Source organism: Pantherophis guttatus, chromosome 6 (genome assembly GCF_059756535.1).
Source record: "Pantherophis guttatus breed Tessera chromosome 6, ASM5975653v1, whole genome shotgun sequence".
Classification (NCBI taxonomy): Eukaryota; Metazoa; Chordata; class Lepidosauria; order Squamata; family Colubridae; genus Pantherophis; species Pantherophis guttatus.
In genome coordinates, this window is record NC_142068.1 from 105,672,070 (window position 1) to 105,692,319 (window position 20,250).

Here is a 20,250-nt window from a genome sequence, read left to right on the forward strand (position 1 = left end):
TTGGGAAGTTTGCAGGTGAGGGGAGGTGACTGAGACAACTGGGAGTGATCCCACAACTGTAGAGAGCAACATCTGGAGAAGGAAGGGCTTCCTCGGCTTTGGGGGAGGAGAAAAAAGATGCAGCTGCCCAATGGGGGGGCAGAAATCCTCCTTTTGTTCGAGTTCAGGTGGACCCGGATCCTCCCCTCCAGACCTTCCCAGCTCTGGGGATCTGCAGAGGCCCCTCCACCCTCCCTTCCTCCGTCAAACCTCTCAGACTGTCCTTCCCGCTAGATCCCTTCCTCTTCAACTGTGGCAGGGACCTCGATCTGGCCGGGAATGATTGACAGTTCCAGGGTATTTTGGGTGGGTTTTGAGGTCCACTGTCTGGGTGGGGTTTGCTCTGCTGTGTAAGAGTTGTGTAAGGGAACTTCACAAATATGCTGAGGACACCTGGTGGCAGGTGATGGGGGAGGAAAACGGCAGGTAAGGAAAAGACCGGATGGAGTGGGAAAGTGGGGGGGCAGAGAGAGACCAAGGAATGGCCAGAAGACTTGGGGTCCCTTCTGAAGAGGGAAACCTTCTCCCTGGTTTGACCTCTGAAGCTTTGAGCAGGTCAGGCTGATTCCTCTTCAGTCCTTTGCAGTTCCAGACTCCCCCAAAGGGAAAGGAAGGGGAAGGGGTTTCTCTCCTCTCCCCCTCCTCTTTCCAGGCAGCGACCCAGACGGAATGCAAATTCCTCCTTCATTGGGATCGCCTGGACAGGAGGCCACCCAGAAGTGACTCCTTCTCTTCATTGATGGATGAGACTGACGTGGGCTCCCATCTCATGCACAACATCCCTGGGCTGCTCAGTGCCAGGGCCGGATTTTCCTATAGGCTAACTAGGCTTCAGCCTAGGGCCTCAAGATCAAGAGGGGCCTACACAGTGGTGGGATTCTGGGGGTTCTAGGGGGTTCGGCCGAGCCCTTTGTTAAATTGCTGGCTCGCCTGCCCCTCGCCTCCCACCCGCGTGGTGCCAGCCTACCGTAGCCAGGGGTCGGCAATTGTGGCTCTTTTACAACCTGTGGCCTTCAACTCCCAGAATTCCTGAGACAGCTTGGCTGTCTCAGGAATTCTGGGAGTTGAAGGCCACAGGTTGTAAAAGAGCCACAATTGCCCACCCCTTCCCTAGCCTGAGTTCCGCTGCCTGGGATCCACGTGGGCTGCCACATGGTTCCCCACTGGCTCTGGACGCAAGAGAGCAGGATGGAGAAAGCCGCTTCCACGCCTTCACTCACCCTCACTCTCTGCTCTGTTGGATCGGCGGCCGTTCGCTTACCCCGCCCACTCCCAATCTATTGCTGCCTCCGATGGCTGGAGGAAGAAAAAACTTCAAATTCTTGCTGGGGGGCTTCAAAGGGCCGCCCTAGAGCCAGTGCTGCAGCCGAACCCTTTGTTAAATTGCTGGCTTGCCCCGCCCCTCCACACCACTATTTATTGCCAATTAATAGTGGTGGGCGAGGGGCGGGGGAGCCAGCAATTTAACAAAGGGTTCGGTGGTTTTTTTGTAATTTTATTGGCCCCCAGAGCTTCAGCAGAGGCTAATTAGCCCTTGCTTAGATCGGCTCCCGACCCCCAGCTGATTTGCTCTCAGCTGTTTTGCTCACGGATCTGCTCCTTGCTTGCAAAGAGTGCTGATTTTTTCCCCCCTAGCTATACTGAAAAACGAAAGAGAAAGTAAAGCAGGCTGTTGGCTTTGCACGTTGGAAAATTAGGCAGGCAGATTTCTTTTTCCTCACCAAAAAAGGTAGGTGCAAACAACAGGAAATTTAGGGAAAAAGAGGAGATTTTAAAACACAAAAGAAAAAAAGCTCTATTTAACTAGGGAATTGTAATAATTGAGATACTATTAATTGTATATTGTGTTGAAAGCAGAAATGGTTAAGTTGTGGTTTGGAGGAATATATGGGGGAAATTATTTGGTTTATTATTATTGGTAAATATAATTAATTGATTTATAAGAAATTGGATTGCATGGAAATAATTGGAATATTCATGTTCATATTGATTAATATACAAAAAAGGTAGTTATATAACTAATTGATTTATATTAAAATGTTGAATTCATATTAAACAACTGTAATATTACATAAGTAACCAATGTGAGGATGGATATAAAAATAGATGACAATTGGAAGGGGTATAATATAGAATAGAAGGGAAAAATTGAATTTGATTAAGATTAGAGATGAGGATGAGGGTAATATTGGTTTTTTACAAAAATAGATGAGGAATAAATATGGCAAAAAGGAAATATAGAAATTGTAAATTTAATTGAAATGACTAAACACTGTTTAAATTTGTGAACCGGCCAAATACTCTGTTCAAAGAAAATACATTGTATGTTTGTATGTGTGTTTCTAATTATTGTTATTTATTCATATTTGTTCTCTTTTATTCTTTAAAGTTTAACAATTCATTCTTTATTTTAATATCTTTATATTTGTTTGGGGTTGGCTTTCTTCCCTTTCATCTTTTTTATTGTACAGCAATCTTTCTCCTCAAACCTACCACCTCTCTTTTCTTTCCTTCTTACTTTCTCTTCCTCCCCCTCTTCTCCTCCCTACTTCCTCTTCCTTTCTCCTTCTCCTCCTCTCTTCCTCCCTCTCTCTCCTACTCTAATTTCCCTTCCCTTCCTTCATCCCTCTCTATTGCTGTATCCTTTTATGCATATGGACTACTCAGAGGGCTGAAAAAGTTATTTCTGACTGGTCCTCGCACTTTTGATCAGTCCTCGAACTTACGACTGTCCTCACATTTTACATTTTTGCCCTATCTTGTCACCATGGTGAAGAGAAGCAGCTGTGAAATGAGTGACATGGTTGTTAAGAAAGCTGCACGGGCATAAATGTGAGGATGGTCATAAGTGTGAGGACCGGTCAAAAGTGCGAGGCCCAGTCAGAAATGACTTTTTTCAGCCCTCTGAAAAAAGTCTATGCACATAGCCACGCCCACCCGGTCACATGATGAGCTACCCACGCCTACACAGTCACGTGACCAGCTAGCCACGCCCACCCAGTCACATGATTGCCAAGCCACACCTCCAACTAAGCCACGTCCACGTAACCTGTTGTTAAAAAATTGAATCCCACCACTGGTGAAAGGGCCTCATAAGTGGAATAGCCTAGGGCCTCTTTCAATCTAAATCCGGCCCTGCCACCCACCCCCATCCCCCACCCCCGCTTTCCCTCTTCAGCTCTTCTCTCGCCCGCTGCGCTCCTTCTGCCCCGCAGCTGCTGGCTGAGAAGCGAATGGAGGGAACGGCGAGTGGAAAATTCACTTTCCCCCTCTGCCTTTGTCAATGGAGGCTGGGCTGAGTCCCGGGGGCTCCCCAACCTCCCCCCCAGCCCAACCTTGGGGTTGGGTTTCTTGGGAAGTTGCAGGTGGGAGGAGGGGTGATTGGGACAACTGGGCCCTTCTTCAGTCCCACAACTGTAGACAGCAACATCTGGAGAAGGAGGGGCTTCCTTGGCCTTGGGGGAGGAGAGAAATAAGGGCAGCTGCCCAGATTCAGGAGCCAAAATCCTCCTTTTGTTTGAGTTCAGGTGGACCCGGTTCCTCCCCTCCAGACCTTCCAGCTCTGGGGATCTGCAGAGGCCCCTTCAATTCAGTCCAGGAGACCCTCCTTCCTCGGTCAAACGGCCCAGACTGGCCGTCCTGCTAGATCCCTTCCTCTTCAACTCTGGCAGGGACCTCAATCTGATCGGGGATGATTGACAGCTCCTAGGTATTTTGGGTTGGTTTTGAGGTCGACTGGCTGGGTGGGTTTGCTCTGCTGCGTAAGAGCTGCGTAAGGGAACGTCACAAATATGTTGCGGACACCTGATGGCAGGTGAGGAGGGAGGAAAAGACGGGAGGGAGGGGGGAAAGAGGGGGAAAGAGGGGGAGGGGGGAGGGAAATCAACGGGAGCCGAGACAGCCACAGGGGTCCCTTCTGAAGAGGGCGGCCTTCGGATTGCTTTGATCTCGGAAGTTTTGAGCAGGTCAGGCTGATTCTTCTTCAGGTGTTTGTACTTAGAAAATCACCCAAAGACAAGGGAAGGGGACGGGGCTTTCTTCCCTCTTCCTTCCCCCTCCCCTCCCCTCCCCATCCTCTTTCAGTCCCTCTTTCCCTTCCCGTTTCCCGCCAACTCAGGCAGACTTCATGCAGATTCCTCCTTCTCCAGGGTGGCCTGGATGAGGCCGTTGGAGATGAAAGAGAAATGCCACCTTCTCTTTATTGATTTAGCGGAGAGAGGTGGACACTCAACCTAGTCTCAGACACATGTGGATGGATGGATGGATGGATGGATGGATAAGTGAATGGATGGATGCATGGATGGATGGATGGGTGGGTGGGTGGGTGGGTGGATGGATGGATGGATAAGTGAATGGATGGATGGATGGATGGATGGATGGATGGATGGATGAACAGATGGGTAGTAAGGCTCTCCCCACGACCCCCTCTCGCCTTGCCCAAACTTACAGCCATGGCTTCTGCCCCTTGCCTGTCCCACTGCCTTGCACTTCTGTTCAATCTCCTGTCCAAGGGCCTCATCAAGGCCACCCTGGAGAATTAGGAATTTGTATTGGGGGGAGTCTGGGAGGATTGTATAGGAAACATCCTGATTGGCAGAAGCTGTTGATCCCTCGACCCCCAGGGGAGGCATTGCAGTCAGAGATGAAAGGAAGAAACAGAAATCCACAAACGGAGTAGATCCTAGAGGGAAGGAGGGATTCAGAATAATAATAATAATAATAATAATAATAATAATAATAATAATAATAATAATAATAATAATAATAATAATAATAATAATTTTATTTCTATACCGCCCTTCTCCCGAAGGACTCAGGGTGGTGTACAGCCTATTAAAAACAAAGAACAAAACAACAATTAAAATTTAAAATCATTAAATAATTAGGCTCCAATTAAAATCCCAGAAATTTAAAATACCCCAATTTAAAATCGCTATATTAATAGCCCGGCCTGGCGGAACAACAGGGTCTTTAGTGCGCAGCGAAACACCCGGAGGTCGGAGATCTTACGTATTTCCGGGGGCAGTTCATTCCACAGGGCTGGGGCTCCCACAGAGAAGGCCCTCCCCCTGGGTGTCGCCAGCCGACATAACTTGGCCAATGGCACCCTGAGGAAACCCTCTCTGTGGGAGCGGACTGGTCGGTGGGAGGCTATTGGTGGCAGAAGTCGGTCTCGAAGGTACCCGGGTCCTATGCCATGGAGCGCTTTAAAGGTGGTGACCAACACCTTGAATCGCACCCGGAAGACCACTGGGAGCCAGTGCAGCTCGCGCAGGAGGGGTGTCACATGGGCGCAACGAGTTGCACCCGTAACCACCCGCGCGGCCGCATTCTGGACCAGTTGGAGCCTCCGAGTGCTCTTCAAGGGGAGCTCCATGTAGAGAGCATTACTATAGTCCAGCCAGGAGGTGACAAGGGCGTGAGTGACCGTGCGCAAGGCGTCCCAATCCAGAAAGGGCTGCAACTGGCGAATCAGGCGAACCTGATAAAAGGCCCCCCTGGCCACGGCCGTCATATGCTCTTCTAAAGACAGCCGTGCATCCAGGAGGACACCCAGATTGTGAGCCCTCTCTGTGGGGGGCAAAGATTCACCCCCAATAGTCAGCGATGGCACCTGCTGACTATATCGGGGCGCCGGAAGCCAAAGCCACTCGGTCTTGGAGGGGTTGAATCTGAGCCTGTTCCTCCCCATCCAGGCCCACACGGCCTCCAGGCAGTGGGACATCACATCAAGGGCATCGTTGGGGTGGTCTGGGGTGGAGATGTACAGCTGAGTGTCGTCAGCGTACAGGTGACACTTCACCCCAAAACCACGGATGATCTCACCCAGCGGCTTCACATAAATGTTGAACAGGAGGGGCGAGAGGACCGACCCTTGCGGCACTCCCCATGCGAGATGCCTCAAGGTCGACCTCTGTCCCCCTGCCAACACAAACTGCGAGCGGTCGGAGAGGAAGGAGGAGAACCACCGCAAAATGGTGCCCCCTATTCCCAACCCCCTCAACCGCCGCAGCATGATACCATGGTCGATGGTATCAAAAGCCGCTGAGAGGTCTAATAGGACTAGGACAGAGGAACAACCCCTGTCCCGAGCCCTCCAGAGATCATCCACCAACGCGACCAATGACGTTTCTGTGCTGTGCCCCTGCCTGAAGCCCGACTGGCACGGGTCCAGATAGATAGCTTCATCCAGGTGTCAGGGAAGCTGTCGTGCCACCACGCTCTCAACAACCTTCGCCACAAAACAAAGGTTGGAGACCGGACGATAGTTGGCTAATTCAGCCGGGTCCAGGGAAGGCTTCTTGAGGAGGGGCCTCACTACCGCCTCTTTCAAGGCGGCAGGAAAGGCACCCTCACTCAGAGAAGCACTTATAATCCCCTGGAGCCAGCCTCGTGTAACCTCCCGGGAGGCCAGCACCAACCAGGAGGGACACAGGTCCAATAAACATGTGGCAGCACTAATCTTACCCAGAACCCTGTCCACATCCTTGGGAGTCACAGGATCAAACTCCTCCCAGATAACATTCTCAAGACCTGCCCTCGTCTCCTCCCGTGGACTCATCCAGTCAGAGTCCAAGCCATCCCAAATCCGAGTGACTTTATCATGCAGGAATTGCACAAAATCCTCAGCACGACCCTGCAAGGGATCTTCCCGCACTCCCCCCCGAAGAAGGGAGTGGGTCACCCTAAACAAGGCGGCTGGGCGGTTCTCTGCAGATGCGATAAGAGCGGAAAATGGTTAGATTTTGCTGCTTTTATCGCCACTAGGTAGGTCTTGATATAAAACCTCACCTGTGTCCGGTCGGAATCGGATTGACTAGTCCTCCAAATGCTCTCTAGGCGTCTTTTCCGATGCTTCATCTCTCTCAGCTCCTCAGAGAACCAAGGAGCCAATTGAGAATGGTATCGGGTCAGAGGCCGCAAAGGCACGAAGCTCCAGCGGCCGCCCTTTCCCAGGCGGCCACCAGCTCTTCAGTCGAGTCATGTGTTAGGGTCTCAGGGAACGGCCCAAGCTCCGTCAGGAACCTTTCGGGGTCCATCAGGCGCCTGGGACGGAACCATCTAGTTGGTTCCGTCTCCCTGCGGTGGGGGAAGGCGGTAGGAAAGTCTAGTTGGAGGAGCGAATGATCTGTCCATGACAAGGGTTTAATATCTAGGTCCCGTCTACCAAGATCATTCAACCACTGACCAGAGACAAAAATCAAGTCCAGAGTGTGTCCCCCTATGTGAGTGAGGCCTTGAACTACCTGGGTCAGGTCCATTGCCGTCATGGAAGCCATGAACTTCCGAGCCGCCTCTGACGCCTCACCCGCGGATGGAAGGTTGAAATCCCCCATGACGATAAGTCTGGGGGTATCCACCGCCACCCCGTCAATGATGTCGAGTAGCTCGGGCAGGGTCGCTGCCATGTGGCAGGGAGCCAGGTACATAGTCAGCAAACCCATCTGCACCCCACGGCCCCACTTCACACAAAGGGATTCACATCCGGCTATCTGAGGAACAGTGGTCTCCCTCGGACAAAAACTTTCCCTAATAATCACCGCCACTTCCCCACCCCTCCCCTGGGCCCTTGATTGATGAAATGCACGGAAACCTGGTGGGCACATCTCAACGAGGGCCCCCCCCTCCTTGCCCAACCAGGTCTCTGTAATACCTGCCAGGTCCGCACCCCCCTCCAAAATAAGATCACAAATGAGGGGGGCTTTATTAACCACCGACCTGGCATTATACAACATCAGCCGCAGACCCTGGGCCTGAGACTCTACACAACCCAGGACACAAGTCACGCATTGGGGGCCGGAGTGCGCAATCGCTCGTAAACAGCGTATGCGCACCCCCAAGACTTGATATGACCCCCTGCGTCTGCCATACCTGTGCCTCCCACTCATTATTTCAATTTCACAGCCCTTCCTGTCGTCCCCCTCTCCCTGGTTAAATTTCCTTTCACGACCCTCCTGCCGCAACTAATCGACCCATCATCTCGCTCAGTCGCTATCTGGACCCCCCCAGGTCCGCTTTTACAACCCCCTCCCTCCCTCCCGGGTCCCCTTAAAATTTTCTTTAAAAATTTAGCTAAAAAACCCCTCAACCCCCTCTTCGCTACATGCCATGCCATCTCTCAGGGTTCCAAAGCCCGTCATCAAGATAGGCCCTCGATAATGTGGAGGGCCAGGCCTGTGAGAGGCGGGAGTCTCGCAGCGCGAGAAGGTCAGCTTTTTGGAACATCAACCGAACCAAAGATGGGAAAGAAAGGCCAGTCCGGGAGTCTATCATAGTCCAAAGGGATAACTGAGCATAAAGGTCACACAATGTCCATTTATAGAGCTGGACTCCACTGTCCTCTCACGACAGGGAGAAGGTCCAATGTTCTTTTTCTCCAACGGAGGCTAATAGCCAACCATCCTCTCACGACGGCCGGGTCCCGTTACAAGAAGTTAACAGGAACAGTGTTCTATCCTCCCCGTTGGGATACAGAAAATCCCTCAGTTCTTTCAAATGGTGCTCAGTCTCTCCTGCCAGCGAGGGCGTGAGTGGAACATGGTGGGGGGGTCCAAAGTGTCCAGAGTGTAGCAGTTCATAAACCCCTCCCCCCATAAAAAAGGGGGGGTGGGGGGCGGGGAGAGGGAGGGGGGAAACAGTATCCCTAGAGGAGGATAACATCTCTTCCTCTGCCGATCTATAAGTCCAGGCCTCCTCACCTCAGCTTCTCCTCTTCACTCTCAGCAGACTACCATTGCAGCATTCTGCTGCAGACGCCATCACCGGTGCCAGTGTCACCCCTCCCCCCACCTCAGCACCATCTCTGGGTGGTTTTCAAGGACCCGGATGGTCTTATCCATCCTTGGATGCTCAGAGGAAGTTTAAAGGGCTTCACTGACTGGGATTTCCTCCTCTGCTGGGCAGCTGCAGTCTTTCACATGGGGAGTTTCCAGGAAAAGTTCCCTTATTGAGTCACGGAAGCCAAATAAAGCTCTATAAAATGGAATATGGGGGTGGGAAAGACGTAGGAAACCGCATCAAATTGGTTTAGCCCAAAGGTGAAGAACATTCTAACAATTGGGAAAAGCAGCCCAGCAAAATCAGCCATTGCCCACTGAATGAACCCATTGCAGCCTTTTCTGGGGAAGGGGCTTAAGCCCCCCTCCCTCTGCAATTCTGGGAACTTTTGCCTCTTTCTCATTCCCCCCAAAGCTTTGAATTTTGCTCTTTATTTGACCCCGCCACCCTTTGGCTTGGCTTCTTCATCCTCTTCTCCATCAGGCTGAGGGCAGGGAAGCTCCCAGGCAACCGTCTCTTCCCCCTCTTTGATTGGCTACAGGGTTGTCATGACGAAGGGGGCGGGACAGGAATAGAAGCAGCCAGTAGAGAGAAAGAGAGGCGGGATTTTTGTCTTCCCTGAGAACTGGAGGATTTGGATACGAATCTGCTTTCTTTTACAAAACCATTTATATTATTATGGAAAAGTAAAAAGTTGAGATTCGATTTTAATGCTTTATTTTACTGCAACAGAGGAAGTCTTAAGTCAGCACCTTTTTTTTTCCTCCCTCCTCCACACTTCTCTTTCCTCTCCCCCATTTCTTCCTCTTTGTTTTTTTTTTTGTTGTTGTTTTTTTTGGTATTTTATTTTATTTTATTCTATAATCTAATAAAATGTTATTTTTTAAAAAAAAGAACTGGAGGATTTGAATGCGAAATCTGCTTTCTTCTGTTCAGATGAAGCCCAGAATCGAAAGGAGGGAAGGGTCAGAGAAAATGAAGGAATATTTTAAAATATATTTAAAAAAACAAAGGAAAACTTAGACTTTGACAGAAGAAAAATAAAAAGCGAACACCAAAAAAAGAGAAATCATCAAACTCTGTAGAAAAAGTTCTTTAGCTCTGTAGAGTGTGATCCATGAGATATACAGCAATTAAAAACAAAGATTGATAAAAGTCAGCCTTAAGGAAATCTATTGGAGACACAGAGCAGAAAAATTGGAAGATGAAGTAAAATTGGACGTTTAAAAAAATAGTGTCATCAAACAGCTTATAGAGAATAGCTAAAATAGTTTCAGTGTTAACATTACTTTCTGCACAGGTTGAAAGGATTTACAATTTAGAATTTCTGTTTATTTTAATTTTAAAAATGTGTAAGCTTTCCTATTTCTGAAATAAAACTCTCACCTCAGCTATTGAAGGGAGAGACAAAAAACCCGAATCAAATTCAAGTTTCTAGTGTTTGTGAGTATGGAGTCTGGGTCAATCTGGTCTTTGGTGGTTTATATGGAAAAGAGCCTCAGATGTCGGAGGGAGAGAATTTGGTCCAGGAAGATCTCATCCCCTCCAGGCAACGGCCTCCCAAATACCCGGAGTTTCTCCTGGGCCACCCGAGACGGGAGAGGCTGAAGGGGGAGCTCTTCCAGGCCAGGAGACCATCTCATGGGGACAATCCTCAGGTGAACAAGAAGATCGCATACAACAAGGACTTCCAACCAGGCTCCTCCTTGCCAGTTTCATTCCTAAATCATTCCCTGTGCTGGGGTTTCCTTTCCTCTCTTTGCATTTCTAACACTTTCCTTCTTTCCTTTTTATTTCACTTAGTCCTGTATTAATGGACCTGTCTAATTTCCTGAATGGTCTGGATTTCCAAAGCTTCTCTCTTTTCTCTTATTTTGTGGAAGTTGCTGGAATCCAAAGATGGGACGGAATAAAAACCGTAACAACTCCAGATTATTTTCCTCTCTCCATCCAAACTTGAGTTCATCACTTGAATGCTAACTTTTGTTTAAAGTAGTGATTAAAACGGTTGTATTGGCCCCTGCAAAGTTCCATATTTTTATAACCGCTGATTGATACACAATTCCTGATCCTTAGAAATAGAATAGAAATAGAATAGGATAGAATAGAATAGAAACAGGAATGGAATGAAATGGAATAGAATGAGAATTAAATTAGAACAGAACAGGAATAGAATAGAATGGAATGGAATGGAATGGAATAGAATAGAATAGAATAGAATAGAATAGAATAGAATAGAATAGAATAGAATAGAATAGAATAGAATAGAATAGAATAGAATAGAATAGAATAGAATAAACTTTATTGTCACTTTAAATGTAGACTAATTGGCATACATTAAAATGAAATTTCATTGAATAAAGGTCTCAAAGGGGCAACACCTCCAAGATTGTTGAGTGAATCACCACTGTTATTAAGCAAATCATACAGTTATTAAGCAAATCAGGCTGTGATTAAGCAACTCTGGCTTCCCCAATGCCTGAAATTAGCAAAAAAAGGGTCAGAAATTGTGATCACATGACCCCCAGGGATGTTGCGACGGTTGTAAGTGACTTTATCCGAGGCCGTTGTAACTTTGAAGCATTATTAAAGATATGGCCATAAGTCGAGGACTGCCTGTAACTGACCTGGGTGGGGAAAATAAAACCTTTTAAGGCTCCTGCCTTTGTCCAAGTTCTGGCTATAAGGAGCTCATTGATTTGCTCAATTTATATATGATTCTCAGCATCATCAAAACCATAAATACAATTCCCAGCCTTTACGCAATCTAATCAAAGGTGAATAAAATTTCAAACCAGGGTGCCAATCTAAGGCAACTTTCAAGGCCTCCGATTTAGTTTTAATAGGTACGCTTTATATCTTATTTGAGTCGAGTTTCTGCAGGAAATTAAAGAAAAAATATAGAAATAAATAAAATGCTTTCAGCTACTGCATTTGCTGCTTAAGCTTAAAAAAACCCATATCTATCCAGCTTTTTTCTTCTCATTTATTAAAGTACCTAATGCTAAAGTTTCCCACAAGGATTCTCCACAGCTGGAGGTGCAGCCCCCCTCAGGGAGACCCTCTCTGGGTGGAGACCAGTCAATGCCTTTCTTCACTTCATGGAAGTTATATAAAGAACCCAGTTCAAACTGTGGCTGAAAAAATGAATATCTTTAATCGTGGTCAATAAGTTTATGTTTTTAAAGAAGTCTATTTTTTTCCACAGTGGTACCAGAAGAGACACTGGACTTGGGCTTATGGAGGCACACAGAGGTATGTAATATATACTTCCAACCCATCTATAGGACCCAGGGTGCCTGTGTTAACTGGGCTTGGGGGTCTCCCTCGTGTCCAGGCCCAACGTCCTCATGACCTCCATGGCTTCTCAGCAGAAGGCTTCAGGTGCCAGCCAGCTGCCCCCCATCCAACAAGGGCCTCCTCCTCAGCGGTCCATCACCCCCCGCCCCCCTCAGGTAAGCAGTCTAAATCTTCTGGGGAATGGTTTAAGTGTCCATTACTAAGGATGGCAAATTTTGACATTATCCTTTTATTATGTGAACGAATCAGGCTGAGACAGTGGTGAAATCCAAATTTTTTTACTACCAGTTCTGTGGGCGTGGCTTGGTGGGCGTGGTGTGGCTCAGTGGGCGTGGCTTGGTGGGCATGGCAGGGGAAGGATACTGCAAAATTCCCATTCCCTCCTCACTCCTGGGGCCAGCCAGAGGTGATATTTGCTGGTTCTCCGAACTGCTCAAACTTTCCACTACCGGTTCTCAAGAACCTGTTAGATTTCACTCTGGGTTGAGAGATCAATTCTCTCACATAGCAAATAACCTTGTGAAAAACCTATTTTTTTTTAACCAGGAGAGATTATATCTGAAAAATTGTTCATGTCATAATAAGATAATTTATTATTTATTTTATTTATTTATTTTTCATATTTGTATACCGCCCTACTCCCGAAGGACTCAGGGTGGTGAACAGCCATAATAAATACAAATACATATAGAAGTTAAAAACTATTAAAACAGATTAAGTAATTTGGCTCAAAGATTAAAACATCCAAATTTATCTAAAAGAGGTCTAAACCCGATTTAAAAGCCAATTTAAAAAGCCAATTTAAAAGGGACAGTTAGGCCAGACCAGCTTGTTGGAATAGAAATGTTTTCAGGGCTCGGCGGAAAATGCGTAAGTCTTGGATGTTTCGTAACTCCGGGGGAAGCCCGTTCCAGATGGTAGGTGCCCCCACAGAAAAGGCTCTCCCCCTGGGGGCCGTCAGTCAACATTGTTTGGCTGACGGCACCCTGAGGAGTCCCTCTCTATGGGAGCGAACTGGTCGGTGAGAGGCTATTGGTGGCAGGAGGTGGTCTCGTAAGTACCCTGGTCCTGAGCCATGGAGCGCTCTAAAGATAGTAACCAAAACCTTGAAGCGCACCCGGAAGACCACTGGGAGCCAGTGCAGCTCGCACAGGAGGGGGGTTACATGAGAGCGCCACATTGCTCCCATCACCACCCGCGCGGCCACATTCTGGACCAGTTGGAGCCTCCGGGTGCTTCTCAAGGGGAGCCCCATGTAGAGAGCATTACAATAATCCAGGCGTGAGGTGACAAGGGCGTGAGTGACCATGCGTAACGAGTCCCGATCCAGAAAGGGACGCAACTGGCGAATCAGGCGAACCTGATAAAAAGTCCTCCTGGCCACAGCCGTCATATGCTCTTCTAAAGACAGCCGTGAGTCCAGGAGGATGCCCAAGTTGCGAACCCCATCTGTGGGGGCCAGCGACTCGCCCCCAATAGTCAGAGATGGCGTCAACTGACTATATCGGGACGATGGAAACCACAGCCACTCGGTCTTGGATGGATTGAGTCTGAGTTTGTTCTTCCCCATCCAGATCCGTACGGCCTCCAGGCACTGGGACATCACCTCGAGGGCATCATTGGGGTGGTCTGGGGTGGAGATGTACAGCTGGGTGTCATCAGCGTACTGATGGTACTTCACCCCAAAACCACGGATGATCTCACCCAGCAGCTTCACATAAATGTTGAATAGAAGGGGCGAGAGGACCGATCCTTGTGGCACCCCACATATAAGGGGCCTCGGGGTCGACCTCTGCCCCCCTGTCAACACAGACTGCAACCGGTCAGAGAGAAAGGAGGAGAACCACTGTAGAACAGTGCCCCCCACCCCCAACCCTTCCAACCGGTGCAGCATGATATCATGATCGATGGTATCAAAAGCCGCTGAGAGGTCTAGTAGGACCAGGACAGAGGAGCAACCCCTGTCCCGAGCCCTCCAGAGATCATCAACCAATGTGACCAATGCTGTCTCTGTGCTGTACCCGGGCCTGAAGCCCGACTGGAACAGATCTAGATAATTCGATTCATCCAGGTACTGAGGCAGTTGTCATGCAACCACACTCTCAACAACCTTCGCAACAAAGCGAAGGTTGGAGACAGGACGATAATTTGCTAACACAGCTGGGTCCAGGGAGGGCTTCTTGAGGAGGGGCCTCACCACCGTCTCTTTCAAGGCGGTGGGAAAGACACCCTCACTCAAAGAAGCATTTATAATCTCCTGGAGCCAGCCTTGCGTCACCTCCCGGGAGGCCAGTACCAACCAGGAGGGACATGGGTCCAATAAACATGTGGTCGCATTTAGTCTGTTCAGTATCCTGTCCACGCTTTCGGGAGTCACAGGATCAAACTCTTCCCAAATAATATTCTCAGGACCTGCCCTTGTCAACTCCTCTGGATCAATCCAGTCAGAGTCTAGCTGTTCCTGAATCTGAGCAATTTTGTCATACAGATATTGTACAAAATTCTCAGCTCTACCCTCCAAGGGGTTTTCCTGCGTCTCTTGATGGAGCAAAGAGCGGGTCACCCTGAACAGGGCGGCTGGGCGATTATCTGATGACGCAATAAGAGTAGAAAAGTAGTTACTCTTCTCTACTCTTATCGCCACTAGGTAATTCTTAATATGAGATCTTACCAGTGTTCGGTCGGATTCAGAACGACTAGCCCTCCAACTGCTCTCTAGGCGTCTTTTCCGGCACTTCATCTCCCTCAGCTCCTCAGTATACCAAGGAGCCAAGTGACACCGGCGCCGGGTCAGAGGCCGCAAAGGCACGACTCGGTCTAAAGCCTCAGCCGCCGCCCTATCCCAGGTGGCTACTAAGTTCTCAGCCGAGTCGTGTGCCAGAACCTCAGGAAATGGCCCAAGCTCCATCTGGAATCTCTCAGGATCCATCAGGCGCCTGGGGCGGAACCACCTGGTCGGTTCTGCCTCCCTGTGGCGGGGTGTGGCGGTTCGAAGGTCCAGGCGAAGGAGGGAGTGATCTGACCATGACAAGGGTTCAATCACTATATCCCCTATCTCGAGATCACTCAACCGCTGTCCAGAGACAAAAACAAGATCCAGTGTGTGTCCCCCCATGTGAGTAGAGCCATAAATTAACTGGGTCAGGTCCATAGCCATCATGGAAGCCATGAACTCCCGAGCTACCTCAGACGTCTCGCCAACTGATGACAGGTTAAAATCCCCCATGACCATAAGCCTGGTGGTGTCAACAGCCACCGCGGCTATAACATCAAGCAGCTCAGGCAGGGCTGCTGCCACGTGGCAGGGAGCCAGGTACGTGACCAGCAAGCCCAACTGCACCCTATGACCCCACTTCACAAGGAGGGACTCACATCCAGCCGTCTGAGGAACAGTGGCCTCCCTCGGTCCAAGATCTTTGTTAATAACAACCGCCACCCCTCCGCCCCTCCCCTGAGACCTTGGCTGATGGAAAGCACGGAAACCTGGTGGGCACATATCAACAAGGGGGGCTCCCCCTTCCTGGCCCAACCAGGTCTCCGTAATACCCGCCAGGTCCGCACCCCCCTCCTGAATAAGATCACAAATGAGGGGGGCTTTATTTACCACGGACCTGGCGTTGCACAGCATCAGCCGAAGGCCTGGGGCCTGAGGATTCATACAACCAGGGGAACGAGAAGAGTTTTGAGGGTCGGAGCGCACCACCGCTTGTAAACAGCGAGGACGCACTCCCGCAGGATTATGTGGCCCCCTGCTCCCGCCATATCTGCCCCTCCCACCTACAGTATCGATGTTATGGGCATCTGTATCGTAAGATCTAATCATCTCCTTGACCCCCGAGTTCGCACCTCCCATGCCACGCCCTATGGCTGGCCCAGATACCCTCCCCCGTGGGTCTTCCCCCGAACCCACGTAACCTACCCCCCTCCCAGAATCCCTTAAAATCTTATAAGTTAATAATAATAACAATGTAGGCTGGTGACCCCCAGGGAGAGGGCCTTCTCTGTGGGGGCACCTATCCTCTGGAATCAGCTGCCCCCAGAGATAAGGAGAATCCAAGACCTCGGTGCCTTCCGCCGTGCCCTTAAAACCTTCTTTTTCCAGCAAGCCAGGCTGGCCTAAAACTTTAAAAAATGTTTTTAATTGTTTGTTATTGTTTTTAATCATGGGGCCAAATTTATATATATCTTTTTAATTGTATTTTAATGTTTGTAGTTTATGCTTTTACTTGGCTGTTCACTGCCCTGAGTCCTCAGGGAGAAGGGCGGTATACAAATTTTAAAATAAAATAAATAAATAAAATAAAAGATGTGAGGGTTGGGGATAGCAGAGGGTGAGTGAGCTGATTTATAAGTATATTCCACACCTGTTATTTATTTTAACTTTTCCAGGCTCCTACAACATCAGGGGGGGAACCGCTGAGGAGTGCGAGGGAGAAGAATGCCACGTAAGTCTACATTGCATCTCAAAAATATAAAATATAAAATTCTGGATCAGTGCGATCTGCTTCTACAGGTTGCAGAGTTATCTGTGCAGGGCTGAAAGGCAGGAGAACAGGGGCGAAATCGAAACATCTTCCCTACTGGTTCTGTGGGCGTGGCTTATTTTATGGGCGTGTTTTCTGGGTCAGCGGCTGCTTCTTTCCCCTGCTGCTCTTGCTGGGGATGGGAAAGAGTCTTTCGCAGCACAGCAAAATTTAGCTTTGGGTCCGACTTCACTCCCAACAGGAAAGTTCTGCTGCCTGCAGTGTTTTCTGGACTGGGAGGACCCAAAGTGGCAACTCCTGGCTGTGCGCTTTCCCGGGGCCCTGAGGGCTGCCCTCCCGGAGCACCACTGCCACCGCTCTGGAGCTCTCCTTCCGCCACCGCTGCCATGGCTGGAGCTCACCATCAGGATCAGGATCGGTAAGTCCTTGCTTTGCTCCCTGGGAAGGGCTTTATCATGGAGGGCTGTGTGCCCAGACCAGGCGCTTTCTCTCGGGCCTCCCACCTCCCATGTCTCGGGTGGGTCTCTCTTTCCTAGCCTTTGAAGGAGGAAGGAGGGAGGGAAGGGAGGGGAGAGAGAGAGAGAGAGGGAGGGAGGGAGGGAGGGAGGGAGGGAGGGAGAGACCTGACAAGAATAGCCAGAATATTCAAGAACAAATCTGAAAAGTGTTGGAAATGTCATCAGATACCAGGCTCATATTACCATATGTGGTAGACATGTATAGAAGCAAAAAGATATTGGAGTAAAATCCACATATGGTTTGAAAAAATGACAAAGAAACATATAGACTTTAAATCAGAGATATTTTTATTAGGAATGGTGCCAGAAACATACAATAGAGAAGTGAGATACTTGATTATAAATGTATTAACATTTTGTTTAGCAAACATTAATTGTGTTTGCTACAAACTGGAAAAATGAGAGGATACCAACACAAGATGAAGTTATTAAGAAAATCATGGAATGTGCTGAAATGAGTAAATTGACCTTTGAAAGTAGAGAACAGGAAGATAGACAATACTACATGATATGGGATTTATTCTATCAATGGCTAGATACTAAAACATGGAACTGAAATATGATACATAAAATGTACGTCATAATATAATATGTGAAAAAAATTTCCTTTTTCTTTTTGGAATGATTGCCATTGTTAGATAACAAATGGAGTTAATGATACAAAGACATATATTGGGTTGATAACATGAGAAACAATTAGTAAAATATGAACATGGGGGACGAAGCACAAGGGATCTGTAACTGGCCGACACACTGTTTGCAATTGTAATGAATGATGGATTTTTTATGTTTTTGTCAGGTATGCTTCCTTCAGTATCCAGGAAAGAAAACCCCAAACTCAAGCATTTTGAAGAATTTGGTACTTTTACTGAATATGAAAAGATTAACACCCCAGTGAAAAGCTGGAAGTGACCAAAACGCGCGAAATGCATCTACTAAGCTTCTTCCCCCCCTCGTGTTTATATTTTCTCAGCCAATCTAAAGGTCTTCCAAAGGTCAGGTGGCAACACGTCTGGCAGCGTCATCCATCAGGAATGTCGAGACAGTTGGTTAGCCATCCCCTTCTGAAATCCAGTTTCGATTCCCACGAAGTCCCCTCCTACAAAGACAAACCCCCTCCTGCTCTCTTCCCCCCCTTTGATCCATACCTAATCCCTCCCCGTTTCTTATGGCAGCTAAAGCAGGAAAGCTGATGCTGACATTCGGCCCCTCTTGCAGAAGAGACGTTAGTCCTAAATAAAAGGAAGAAAGAGAAAGAGAAACAGAATATATACAATGATCAAGGTTTATCAGGGTATTTGGCATAGAACTGTTGTACTTTCTTGGGAGCTCGGACATCCCGTTTATTTACCCATTCAGCCTGAGATAGTGGAAAATGTTTCCAGGCAATTAGATATTGGACTTTACCATGGTGTTTTCTAGAGTCCAAGATTTCCTTAACCTCAAAATGTTGCTCCCCTTCTATGAGGATGGGAATTGGAGGGTTGCTATGATCAACCCTTAGGGGAGATGAGTGTTCAGGTTTCAATAAACTAACATGAAATACAGGATGTATCCGTCTCAAGGTTTTTGGTAATTCTAATTCAACTGTCACTGGATTTATCAGTCTAATCACACGGAATGGTCCTACATACTTAGGCCCCAGCTTTTTAGACCTCTGGGTGGTTTGTAAGTATTTGGTAGACAAATAGACTTTATCCCCCACTTTGTAAATGTGAGCTGGGGACCTTTTCTTATCGGCTTGTGCCTTATGAGCTCGGTGTGCCTCATCTAATGCCTTCCGAGTCACTGTCCAGGTGCTCCTTAATTGTTCCATCCAATCTATCAAGGAGGGATTTTGGGGATCATCCTGAGGTAACTCGGGAATGGGTACAAAATCCTGGCCCGATGCAACCTTAAAAGGGGTGAATCCGGTGCTACTATGCACAGAATTGTTATACGCCACTTCTGCAAATGGCAACAAGTCTACCCAATTGTCCTGTTGGTAATTCACGTAACACCTAAGGTATTGTTCGAGCACCCCATTGGTTCTTTCACAAGCACCATTTGTCTGAGGGTGGTGACTGGAACTCAACCCTTGTGCGGAGCCTATCAATCTTAAAATTTCTCTCCAGAAACTGGAAGTAAATTGCACACCCCTATCAGAAATTATTCTTTTCGGAGACCCATGTAGTCGGTAAATCTGTCGAATAAATAATTTTGTGAGGGTTTTTGCTGAAGGGATATTTGAGCAAGGTATGAAATGTACTTGTTTGGAAAACAAATCAGTTACTACCCAAATGACAGTGCAGCCCTCACTGTCAGGTAAGTCCACAACAAAATCCATAGATATTTCCTTCCATGGGGCGTTCGGTCTAGCCACAGCTTGCAGTAATCCAGGGGATTTCCCTGGAGGTCTTTTAGCCGAGGCACATACTGGACAGCTAGCCACATATGCCTGTATGTCCTTTTTTAGTGCAGGCCACCAAAACTGTCTCTTAACAAGATGTAAAGTTTTGACAAACGCAAAGTGTCCTGCGGCTTTGGCATCATGCGCATATTTCAATACGGTTGGTCTTAATGTGGTCGGAACATACAATTTTGATCCAACCCAAGCTAGTCCGTCGCGAAGTGTGCATTCATTCGAGTGGATTTTAAACCACTCGTCAGTTTTTAGCGCTTCTCGTAACTTTTCGAGTAAATCCCCTGAGAGTTCTGGATCGGTTTTACTCTGCGCTCTGGTAGTGACAGGTGTTGCCAATTGCGTTAAGGGGATCATTGGTTGAACCAGTTCCTTCTTTATGCTGTTGTACTCTGGTAATCTGGAAAGTGCGTCCGCCATGAAATTTTTCCCCCCAGGAAGGTAACGTAAAGTGAAATTGAAACGCTTGAAATGTTGGGCCCAGCGTGCCTGTTTGGGTGACAATTTGCGTGGTGTTTTTAATGCTTCTAGATTCTTATGATAAGTCCACACCTCGAAAGGGTGGTTTGCCCCTTCTAAAAATTGTCTCCATGTTAACAGCGCCCATCTAACTGCAAACGCTTCCTTCTCCCATATGGCCCATCTCCTTTCTGTCTCAGATAGCTTACGGGATGTGTAAGCACAGGGTTGTAATATTCCATTCTCATTCTTTTGCAAGAGTATTGCTCCT

General features: G+C 48.1%; 1 long non-coding RNA gene across 1 annotated transcript; it reads left to right on the forward strand.

Moving 5' to 3' along the window:
- The first annotated feature begins 3,915 nt into the window (after positions 1–3,915).
- Positions 3,916–18,666, forward strand: LOC148113248 (uncharacterized). Its single transcript, XR_015728404.1, has 6 exons — positions 3,916–4,004; positions 12,026–12,072; positions 12,189–12,272; positions 16,507–16,562; positions 16,843–17,019; positions 17,919–18,666. It is a non-coding gene; the product is annotated as an uncharacterized LOC148113248 (long non-coding RNA).
- Positions 18,667–20,250: the final 1,584 nt, after the last annotated feature.